Raw genomic sequence first — 12921 nt, 5'->3', positions numbered from 1 at the left:
GGAGAGTTTGAATATAGAATAGTCAGTGGTATTGAACCCAAGGCAATTATCAACTATTAAAACCCAGAACGTTAAAACTTTCTAGACATCCTCATTCTATTTTCTTAACGACTGCAAATGTGTATAAATATGATAATATATAATTGCATGAGTTAAACATTTGACAAAATTAAAATATTGAAGAAATACAGTTGTAATTTCAATAGTCTGACTTATTCTTAGCATGCACTTCGCCTTATTCATATGCTATAATGAGTGAAATAAAAAATGTAACCAGTGACCAAATTTGGCATCAAATTAAATAAAAATCATACAAAAGTGAATTACAACATCAATATCTTCTTTGCCATGAGTCATTTTTATAAATTTGTATTTTACTAAAGATGTTCCACATGGCATGTGCTTCCTATACACATTAACTTGGTGCAGTGGCAATGAATTTATTCATTTTAGCTGAATGAAATAAATTGCATCAAACTATCATCCTTCTAAATTTCCCAGATGCTCATCTGTTATACCATAATTAATAGCTCATCGTTAGTTCTGTGGCATGCATTCAGGGCACACATAAAGTCATTTATTTTTGTTGTTTTTTGAGGTGGATGCAGTGTTGGGAGAGAAACTGGACTGTTAGAAGGTGCAAATGCTGAATTCAGTTTTCACTCTGCCAGGAACCACATTTTTGTTCTGTTAGAGTAAATATTTAGTAGTCATGACTTCCTGGACCACCCTTGACTCTAATGATCTTTCATACTGATCAAAGCAATCTGGTTGCAATAGTATGTCAATTATATTCTGGCCATCTGCCATTCAAAGAAGCCAAATAGACCATAGATGAACATCTAACCACTCAGTTATTAACCTACATAGACAACAATGTTTCCTTTTTATTGACTTTTCAAGGAACTTCAATGTTGCATAGACGGTTCTGTATTTTAACCTTCTAATCAATTGTAAAGATGTTGAATACAGTTTACATTGATAGCAGATGGATTGGTAATTCACATGGTTCCCCACCCGGACTTCGAAATATGTTTAAATGCAACCAGCTGGGTATATTTTTATGCCAAGGCAATTTATCAAACATAGTGAGCATTTAAGACTTGAGGTTTGATAGAATGCACTGAAGACAAAGGTTCCTTGTTGCGATTCTGTCCCATGCCACATTCATAGCTATTAGTGTTAAGGTGGCAAAGAACAACAAAATACTCAGAAACTAACTTAATTTGAACTAAAAAAAAGATTTTGAGATATATTTTTTAAAATTTTGTAAAATCTGCAGTTTTTTAATGTAGCACATTTAATAAAACTATCAAGGCTGCAAAACTCAGCTACAATTTTCAGCGCCATGAAAACTGAATGCTGTTTTACATCCAAAATAATGTCCGCAGTGAAGGTGCACAATTCTGGTGCTAGCCATGGCACATGCCATTTTGGAGAGGACATGGTGCATGTAGGGAGCTCCTGCAGGAAGCATGCAGACCATGATATCAATTAGCATATATCACTGATTTGATGCCATCTCTGCCCCTTTGGAACTCAACATTCCAGCCAATGCTCTCTCTTAACCTCACAGAGCTGAACACAGAGAGAGTGAATCATCGACCACTTCTATGTTAATTGCTGATTAACCTCCACTGGTTCTTACTGCAATTGTACCCAAGTATCTGGTAATTTCTAGAGTTGTTTAAAGTCCATAGTGAGTAGTGTGACAGCGCTGTGGGACCTTTTCCTGTTTTCAAAGATTCTCTTTTTTTAACTCATTCATGGGATCTAGGTATTGCTGGCTGGGCCAGCATTTTATTACCCATCCCTGAGGGCATTTAAGAATCAACCACATTGCTGTGGATCTGGAATCATACATAGGCCAGACCAGGTAAGTATGGCAGATTTCCTTCCCTAAAGGGGTTTTACAAAATCAACAATGGTTTCATGGTCATCATTAGACTTTTTTAATTCCTTTTTTTATTGAATTCAAATTTCACCACCTGCTATGGTGGAAATTAAATCCATTAATTTGGCTCTATGGATTACCAATCTAATAACAATCCCACTCTGCAACTGCCTCCTCTTGCTTCCTAATCCACTTGCTTCCAAACATGAGTGCAACAGTGTGCACTTTTAGCTTATTGAATGATAAGGAGAATGAGGAGAGGTGATGCAGAGCAAAACAAGTTGCTGAAAGAGGAAGGAGCAAGGGGCTGGGAAAGGTTCTCAGCAGGAGAACAAATGTACCCAGGGTATTCAGGCCCAATTTCCTACAATAACCAGGGTAAAAGAACTCAACGTACCTGCTTCAAAGAGGGCACCTTCACTGAAATCCACTGTCTGATCAGATTGGACAGGTGGTTAACAGTGAAGTGGAGTGTCTGAGGCTATAAGAAGATATAGACAGAATGGTCAAATGGGCAGATAAGTAGTAGATGGAATTTAACCCTGAAAAGTGTGAGGTGATACATTTTGGAAGGAATAATTTGACAAGAAAGTATTCAATGAATGGTAGGACACTAGGAGGTTCTGTGGAACAAAGGAACATTGCGTGTTTGTCCACAGATCTCTGAAAGTGGATCAGTGGCGAAAAAGACGTATGGAATACTTGCTCTCATCAATCGAGGCATAGATTACAAAAGCAGATAAGTCATGTTGGAGTTGTAGAAAACTTTGGTGAGGCCACAGATAGAGTACTGTGTACAGTTCTGGTTGCCATATTATCGGAAGGATGTAATTATACTGGAGGGGTGCAGAGGTGATTCACCAGGATGCTGCTTGGGATGGAACATTTAAGTTATGAAGAGAGGTTGGATAGGCTTGGGTTGTTTATGTTGGAGCAGAGAAGACTGAGGAAAGGCAACCTGATCAAGGTATACAAGACTATGAGAGACATGGACAGAGTGAACAAAGAGCAACTGTTCTCCTTAGTTGAAGGGTCAGTCATGAGGAGACATAGGTTCAAGGGGTTTAAGGGGGATGTGAGGAAAAACCTTTTTTACCCAGAGGGTGGTGACAGTCTGGAATGTGCTGCGTGGGAGGGTGGTAGAGGCAGGTTGCCTCACATCCTTTAAAAAGTACCTGAATGAGCACTTGGTACATCACAACATTACGGCTATAGGCCAAATGTTGGCAAATGGGATTAGGCATGGGTGGGAGTTCAGATGTTTTTAATGTATTGATGCAGACTCAATGGGCCAAAGGACCTTTTCTGTGCTGTATGATCCTGTCATTCTATGATCAGACAGAACTGCAAACTCAGAGCATAGCGAGGACAGAAGTACCAGTAAAAGTGAGCATTACAATGAACTTTTATATATCTGTCTCCTTCAACCATGAAGCAAGTTTGACTCCTCCCAAGCTGAAGTGAGTGATATTTGCAACCTCACTCAATTTTTTGTCCACTGTAAGTGAGGTCACTGAGGTTCTGGGTTCTGTTTTCCAAGAGAGCTGAATATATTTTATGATGCTTTGCCAAAGAAAAGCAGCTGGAGCAAGCATATGACTTCACAAAGATTACAGGCTGCCACATGGTGCAGGATGCATTGACTGCAAGATGATCACTTTGCAGACAGTGCATATCAACTCTAAGAAGGCCTGCAACCAGAAAGAATTCCATTCCCTTAAACTCCAGCTAATGTGTGACCACACACAATGTATCACGTAGATCAATGCCCAGCATCTGAATATGAATCATGATGCCTTCATTCTGTAGTAGTTTGCTGCATTTGAATCACTACAACAAATCAGCACGGGGTTACTGGGTGGCCAGGAATATCAAGTAGCAACATAGCTCATGACATCTTTCCTCAACTGATGCACACACCAACACCATACATGAAAACAAACTATTTGGGTGCTTAAACAAAACTTCCACAGTCTCAATTGCAAAGAATCCCTGCAAAAAGCTTGTAAAGACACATGGTGATCTGTTGCATGTTGCACAACATTTCCATCACGAGGGTTTAGCCCTTGCCATTAGTTATACAGCAACCAACCGAAGAGAAGCATGGGTACTGACTCAGCAATTCTAGAAATGTGTCACCGGTCAACTTGCTGAGCTGCTGTGATACCTTATAATTTAACACCAATGGCTGCAGGTATAAAGGTAGCAGTTGAACTTGAGTGGAAGCAAAGCTGAGTTTGTATGAGAGTAGTGTGGACTGAGTTGAAAGCAGGCTGAGTTATGAGGGTGTCTTCCGATTGTGCTGTAATAGAAACTAAGGCATCAGCATTCAAATACTGCATCGGAGTTGTGTACACAAGCAGGCTAATGTTGTTCACCACTTCTAAGCCGGAGTGGATGGGCTCCAAGCTCTACACAAAGCCCTGGGTCAAGTTGGTGCCAGATTTCTCTGTGCTCCTTCATATTAGCTGCAGGATTTCCAGCAGTGTAATGCACCTTGCATATCAAGGTGCAAACCATTCTGCTTTCTGCTGTGGACCACTCCACTGAAATACGCATCTGCAGCAGAACTCATGTGCAACGTTCAACACCTACACTGGTTGCTGGCTTCTCATGCCCAGTATTTCACCACATACCTATCCCACCACTAAATCTGTATCTGAGGTGGAGGCTGCAAGTCTGATTGCAAGTGATAAGATTTCTTCTTCATCAACTCTTCCACCTCTTATCATTCTCCCCTGTCCCCCAACCCATGTCTGGCCAGATGGAAGTTCTTTAGAAGTGTAGACAGGATTGAAATAATGCAGGTTAACCTTAACTTGTCCTAGCCCCTCATTATCTTCCACCCTTGCTCAGATGTTTAGCCATTCAGCAGCATGCACAATCCTGGCAGCAAGCCACAGTCATTTAAATTATCAGGTGTCTAAATGTTTGTATGCTACCTGCACGAGAAGCAATGGATATAGGTTCACTGTGCATTGCAGTCCCTAAGCCTGGTTTCAGAACTATCAACCTTTGAATCCCAAATTTAGAATACTCATCCATTCAGATCAGAGGTTTCTGGGTTTAACAACTGGGGTAAATCTGAGGTGACTGTGTAGCCTAGCATGCCTTGAAAGACACTCTAAAATACTTAAATGGATTTGTGCAGTCACTCTGATGTGGAGGAAGTGGGGCTTGTCAGTCCTGGGCCGCTCTAGTGCCTTGCTCTCGGCCAAATGAAGCAGTTCAGGTTTGTGGGCTTGGTTAAAAGGCTGCTCACATATCATCGGTGCAACTTGTGGGACGAAGGGCCTAGTTGTGCTGTAGTTTTTCTATGCTCTATGAAACAGAGAACAAGCGCAAAACACTAAACAGTCTGAGTAACTCCTCCATATGCAAAATCTGACAAATAGGGATAATCAAAGCAAAATTTGATTCTGGAGTGTCCATTGTTTCTGCATTATGAGTGTTCATTTGGTATCAAAATGACATCTGTGCTGATTGCACTCACTTCCAATATGGTCTGTAATGAATGCCATCTTGTTCAGGATGCTTGTGTGGGCATTAGAACATAAGAACATAAGAAATAGGAGCAGGAGTAGGCCATCTAGCCCTTCAAGCCTGCCCCGCCATTCAATAAGATCATGGCTGATCTGAAGTGGATCAGTTCCACTTTCCCGCTTTCTCCCCATAACCCTGAATTCCCTTGTCTGTCAAAAGCCTGTCTATCCGTGACTTAAATACATTTAGTGAGGTAGCCTCCACCACTTCAACGGGCAGAGAATTCCAGAGATTCACCACCCTTTGAGTGAAGAAGTTCCTCCTCAACTCCGTTCTAAACTGCACCCCCCTTATCTTGAGGCTGTGCCCTCTAGTCCTGCTATCCTTTCTCAGCGGGGAGAATCTCTCTACCTTGACCCTATCCATCCCTTTCATTATCTTATACGTCTCTATAAGATTCCCCCCTCATCCTTCTGAACTCCAATGAGTACAGGCCCAGTCTATTTAGTCTCTCTTCATAGTCCAACCCCCTCAACTCCGGTATCAGCTTAGTGAACCTCCTCTACACTCCCTCCAAGGCCAAAATATCCTTCCGCAAGTGCGGCGACCAAAACTGCACACAGTACTCCAGCTGCAGCCTCACCAGTGCCCTGTACAGTTGCAGCAAGACCTCCCTGCTTTTATATTCTATCCCCTTCGCTATAAAGGCCAGCATTCCATTCGCCTTCTTGATCACCTGCTGCACCTGCAGACTGGGTTTTTGCGACTCGTGCACAAGGGCCCCCAGGTCCCTCTGCACCGTAGCATGCTGCAGCTTTTCACCCTTTAAATAGTAATCCCTCCTACTATTATTTCTGCCAAAGTGGATAACCTCACACTTGCTAACATTGTACTCCATCTGCCAGGTCCTCGCCCACTCACTCAGCCTATCCAGATCCCTCTGCAGACTTTCCACACCCTCCACGCAATTTGCTTTTCCACTCATCTTCGTGTCATCAGCAAATTTCGTCACCCTACACTCAGCCCCCTCCTCCAGATCATCTATATAAATGGTACATACCTGAGGCCCCAGCACCGATCCCTGCGGCACTCCACTAGTCACCAACCGCCAATCAGAATAGCACCCATTGATACCAACTCTCTGCTTTCTATTAGACAACCAATCCTCTATCCACGCTAACACCTTACCCCCAACTCCATGCACCCTAACCTTCTGAAGCAACCTTTTGTGAGGCACCTTATCACAAAAGGTTGCTTCACGTGTTAGAAGTATGCAGTGCAGGAAGGTTGTAACATCAGACAGCACCCGCCAATTTGCGACCTCACCACTCCAGTTAACTTTCTCAGCCTTCTCTTAAACATGCATGGCTGACATGCATTCAGTAGCATAAAGGACTCTCCACTAGTGCTATTTAAAGGGATCATTAACAACTTGCAGCTTAGTTACTGATTACTTGCTACTGGCTCGGTTTAGAAGACACAGTAAGAAGTCTCACAACACCAGGTTAAAGTCCAACAAGTTTATTTGATAGTAAACCCACAAGCTTTCGGAATGCTGTTCCTTCATCAGGTGAGTGGAAAGTTCTGATCAGCAACAGGGCATATAAAGGCACACACAGTTTACTGAATACTGATTAAAATGCGAGTCTTTACAGCTAATCTGCTATTCAAATCTTAAAGGTGCAGACAATGTGAGTGGAGATAGCATTAAGTAGAGGTTAAAGAGATGTGCATTGTCTCCAGACAGGATAGTAAGTGAGATGTTGCAAGTTCAGGCAAGTCATGGGGGTTACAGATAGTGTGACATGAACCCAAGATCCTGGTTGAGGCCGTCCTCATGTGTGCAGAACTTGGCTATCAGTCTCTGCTCAGTTACTCTGCACTGTCATGTGTTCACCAACAGGAAGGGAGCAGTCTTGCCTGGCGATTGTCGGAACCATCAATTGATGAGTCGAGCGCCATATCCTGTTCTTATGAAGGCATCTTTCAGCATCTGGAGGTGTCTGTTGCTATCCTCCTCATCTGAGCAGACCCTGTGTATAAGAAGGGCTTGTCCATAGGGGATGGATTCTTTAACGTGTTTAGGGTGGAAACTGGAGAAGTGGCGCATTGTGAGGTTATCTGTGGACTTGCGGTACAGTGAGGTGCTGAGGTGACCAACCTTAATCAAATAACTTGTTGGACTTTAACCTGGTGTTGTGAGGCTTCTTACTGTGTTTACCCCAATCCAACACCGGCATCTCCACATCATCGGTTTGAAAGCACAGGATGCTTTGTGGAGTTGGTTGTAGCTGATGAAGTCTTTAGTGAGTGGTGCCCAAACTGGGAAAAATATTGCTTATAACTGCAACGACTCAGAGTATACTTGTTTCTACTTTTCTGGTGGGACTATAATAGCAGCCCACTTGGGTCTGCAGCATGAAGGGTAGGTGGGGGGGAGTGCACAGACAGAGATAAGCGGACAGGTTTATTGCAGAAGGAATAAGGGGAGAAAAGCTCCTGAAAGGAGACCTTACCCATCTAAGATTTTCAGGGAGAACTTCTCTGTATCAGGAGTAATTTGTTCAGCATCAGCAATTCACCAGGTAGACGCCTATCATTTATTCTGATCTGGCATGTAGCCTTAGAGCAGGATGAGGACCATGCTGCTGGTTGTCATGAAGCTGCTTGGCCCTGAACTTCTTTGTGTCAAATCCCGTCAGGGTGGAACAGATGCCTCTTTGAATATCTTCTTGTTCGCCATTCATTGCTGCATCAAAGAGATGGCAGAAACTTGTTGTGCCAAGAGAGTGGATTTCATTGTATCCTCTCAGAACAAATAATAGCAGGCAGATCAGACCTACATATGACTTTGCCACGTAAATCAGTTTCCTTACATTGCAGGGTGCCATTGACTGCATGGATGTGGCTTTGTATTAGTTGCATTGGAAGCTGAAATGTACTAAAACAGCAAAGATTATCACTCACTGAATGTGCAGTCGGTGCAATCATGCTCAGCACATCATGCTCACAAATATCTATTATCCTAGTAGCAGTCAGAACGCATTAATTTTGTGGCAGCCTGATGTTCCAGCAATTTTACAGCTATCATGTCAAACCAGAGGATGATTGCTGAACAACAAGGGCTCCCTATTCTAAATCAGGCTCATGATTTCCCTCCTTAACTCAACTGCGCATGGCCAGCATGCACACATGCAGAACCATATCGCCATAAGAAACTTCATGATGATTAGAATGCTGAAGCAACAATTCTGCTTCATCAACTATTCAGAAAGAGCCCTCCCATGCTTACAGGAATGGATGCTTTAATTTGTGGTGGTCTGCTGCATCCACCACAACCTGACCACCATGAAGGCACATCCCTTGCCATCATAGATTCACCAGCAACCTCAAGAGGAGGAAGAGTGGAGGAGAAAGACAAAAGGAGGTCATAGTCGGCACATCCACATTTCAGATCGGTGTCCATGAGTGTCTTATCTGATTATGGTTCCCATGACTTGAATCCCAAATTATTATTGATAAACTGTCCCACACCTTACCAGCCCTCATATGTAGACCACAACAGCATTCTGTTGCTTGCAATGTTAAAGTTAAAAAAAAACACAAAATGCTATGGCACTGTGCTTCTAAGCAGAATCCAAGAGAGAAGTGCACAATATGCCAAATATCAAGTGTCAAGGGGCTCAGGGTAGCTGGCTCATTGACCTAATTCATGGAGTTCTTATCGATGTCCTGAGTCAGACCAAGTAGCAAGAGCTGATCCAGAATAATCTGCAGCCCTCTCTGGTCATCCAACATCACTCCTCCTCTTCCTTCATTGTTTTGATAGGAAGATACCTGGGTTGAATTATTTGAGAGAGGATTTAAGATGCTTCAGTTTTATCTCAGCAAGGACATGGAGCTGAATGTTTCTGCATAATGTTATGAAAGAATTAAGCAGTGCAATGGCTCCTGACAAGGCACTGGAACACGAAACTCACATTTCACCCTCCTGACAGTGAAATTACATTTAGCCACTGCAATAACTTCCCTAAAGCAATGAAAGATGACTGTGAAAGTGCGAAATTTAGGATACCAGATGTGTTTATACATAATCGATTCCTAAGTTCTTTTCAGCGGCACTGTCAGTACAGAATTCCCAGGAGTGATAATACAATGAGACCTTATTACGGTTTGTGGAAGGAAGGGATACAAAGCCTGCGCTCTTGCCAAAAAATCTGCAGGATGATATTCTGAGTAAATAAACCTCAGAATTTAAGCTCTAACCTTTTCCTCTTGCCTCATGTGTCCTTTCTAACTTGGCAAATTCCATGTACGTTACTGGGACAAGTCACTTACTCTGAATGTGGATGTGCCCCCAACATCTGATCCAACAGAGCTTAATAACATCATTACTTATCAGTGATAGAAAATATATCCATTCATTCGCATATATACATCTGGTTTAAAACTTCAATTGAATCTGAACAGGTATTTTTGTACTGTTTGTATATATGTAACCTAACTATTTAAAAAGGGAGGTAGAGAAGACAAGGAATTATAGTCCAGTAAGCCTGACATCGATAATGGGGAAAATTCTGGAATCCATCATCAACGATTTTATAGGAAAATACTCGGAAAGCAGTGGCAGAATTGGAAGAGTCAACATGGGTTTATGAAAGAGAACGCTTGACAAACCTACTGGAATTCTTTGAGGATGTAACTCATAGAATTGACGAAGGGGATCCAGTGGATGTGATTTATCTGGACTTTCAGAAAGCTTTTGACGAAATCCCACATAAGAGATTAGTGTGTAAAATTAAAGTACACGCGAGTAGTGTATTGAGATGGATTAAAAAAAGATACTGATTGGAAAACAGGAAACAAAGAATAGGAATAACTAGATCTTTGCCCAAATGGCAGGTAGTGACTAGTGGGGTACCACAGGGATCAGTGCTGTTCCCCCCAAATATTCATTATATATTATTTATTTAGATGAAAGAACTAAGTTTAATATCTCACTTTTGCAGATGACAGAAAGCTGGGTGGGAAGGTAAACTGTGAGGATGATGCAGAGATTCTTCAGTACGATTTGGACAAGTTGAGTGAGTGGGAAAATGAATGGCAGAAGCAGTATAATTTGGATAAATTTGAGGTTATCCACTAAGGTAAGAAAAATAGGAAGGCAGGTTTCTATCTGAATGGCCATAAATTAGGAGAGAAGAATGTGCAACAAAGATGTCCTCGTACACTAGTCACTGAAGATAAGCAAACAGATGCAGCAAGCATTAAAAATGGCAAATGATATGTTGGCCTTCATAGTGAGAGAATTGAGTGCAGGAGTTGGGATGTCTTGCTGAATTACATAGGACTTTGATGAGGCTACACCTGGAATATTGTGTGCAGTTTTGGTCTCCGTATCTGAGGAAGGATGTTCTTGCTCTAGAGGGAGTGCACAGAAAGTTTACCAAAATGATTAATGGGGTGGCAGGACACTCCAATCCCAGAAATCAGGAGAGATTGAGTGGGTTAGAATTGTATTTGCTGGAGTTCAGAAGAATGAGGAGGGATCTTAGAAACTTACAAAATTCTAACAGGAGTAGGCAGAGTGGATGCAAGGAGGATGTTTCCTATGGTGGGGGTGTCCAAAACAAGGAGGACACAAGATAGATCATTTAGGTCAGAGACGAGGAGAAATGTCTTCATCCAGAAAGTGATCAGCCTATGGAATTCGCTACCACAGAAAATAGTTGAAGCCAAAACATTGAATGTTTTCAAGAAGCAGATAGATCCTTTGATCCCCTTCAGCACTTGAACTGAAGGGGATCAAAGGATATAGGGGAAGCTATTGAGTTGAAAGATCAGCCATGATCATAATGAATGGTGCAGCAGGCTTGAAAGGCTGAGTGGTTTCCTCCTGCTCCAATTTTCAATGTTTCTATGATAGGGATTTTTGGGACTTTCTATGCTGAATGTGCACTTCTTCGGTGATGTAGGAAAGATAGGATACCTTCACAAAATAACTTTTGGGATCAAAGCACTTCAGTGGTTTAGAAAAGAGACACTAACAAAAAGTTTAATATCCCACCAGAGTTCTGTTCAATGTTGGTGAAGAGCGTGTACAGCAATTTTTATGGAAGAGTTGAGGGGGAGGGGCTAAGCCCAAGAGGAGCAGGAAGGAATTAGACCAAAGCAAACAGGAAGGGGTGATTTAGGGAGGGAGAAATGGGAGGGTGGGAATGGAGAGTAAGAAGATAAGGCAGAACATCTGATGGCCTGTTAGCAAATAGCATTATTTTTCTCAGAATTTTGACATGTTAACAGCCCTCACCTATTGGAATGTTCAGTTGTTTACCAGCATGCCTTTATTGCAGACATGTGTCCTCACATCCAATATTAAAGGCTCTATATGTAAGTGACATTAACCCTGGTCAGAATCGAAACAATTGGGCTATCATCCCTTCAATCACATCTGGAACCTGGAGTTCTACATGTAAGTAGGTTTGCTTGTATGCATGTAGTTTGTATTAGATAGCTGTCCTTCACTTATTGCATTCACTGCAGAAAATAATTTTGTCGCATACTGTTTCTTTACTCAACAGTTTGAAGGCTCCTAAGTCCTGTCCTGTCTCCAACTTGCTGGCTTACACAGGAGAGTCAATGTTCTGTTTGATTATTAAAAAAATCCCTTTCCTGAGTTTTTGATGTGATGAAATGTCTGGGCATAAATTCTGAAAGGTTCTTTGAATCTTATTGTTTGATTCTTATTGAATCTTTTGCCCCACTATGAAGTTATTGTTCTGATGAAAGGTCGTGAACCTGAAAAGTAGGATGGAATTTTCCACCCGACCCCATGGCATGTTTTGCAGCGGCAGAAGTACATAAGAACATAAGAACATAAGAAATAGGAGCAGGAGCAGGCCATCCGGCCCCTCGAGCCTGCCCTGCCATTCAATAAGATCATGGCTGATCTGTCGTGGCTCAGTTCCACTTTCCCGCCCTCTCCCCATAACCCTTAATCCCCTCTCTTATCAAAAACCCATCAACCCGCTTCTTAAAAATATTTAGCGAGGCAGCCTCCACCACTTCAACGGGCAGAGAATTCCAGATATTCACCACCCTTTGAGTGAAGAAGTTCCTCCTCAACTCCGTTCTAAACCGCCCCCCCTTTATCTTGAGGCTGTGCCCTCTAGTCCTATTGTCTTTTTTGAGTGGGAAGAGTCTCTCCACCTCTATCCTATCCATCCCATTCATCATCTTATACGTCTCAATGAGATCTCCCCTCATTCTTCTAAACTCTAACGAGTACAAGCCTAGTTTATTCAACCTCTCCTCATAGCTCAACCCCCTCAACTCCGGTATCAGCCTAGTAAACCTCCTCTGCACTCCCTCCAAGGCCAAAATATCCTTGCGCAGGTGCGGCGCCCAAAACTGCACACAGTACTCCAGCTGTAAGTAGCCTGCTATTGGCCAACAGTGGGATCTTCCTGCCCCACTGCTTCAAAGGGGTTTCCCATTGTTTGCACCCTCCGCCTCTAGGGAACATGCAGCAGGAGCTCATTGTC

The 12921-nt window shown here is 42.4% G+C and overlaps 1 protein-coding gene across 3 annotated transcripts in view; it reads right to left on the bottom strand.

The window, feature by feature from the left end:
- Positions 1-12921, bottom strand: part of gpc5a (glypican 5a) — a 1078596-nt gene that overhangs the window by 729545 nt on the left and 336130 nt on the right. The window lies entirely within an intron of this gene.

This window comes from Carcharhinus amblyrhynchos, chromosome 10 (genome assembly GCF_965287045.1).
Source record: "Carcharhinus amblyrhynchos chromosome 10, sCarAmb.v2.hapA, whole genome shotgun sequence".
NCBI lineage: Eukaryota > Metazoa > Chordata > Chondrichthyes > Carcharhiniformes > Carcharhinidae > Carcharhinus > Carcharhinus amblyrhynchos.
Note: the sequence above shows the minus strand (reverse complement) of the source record. Positions and strands in the feature narration are given on the sequence as shown.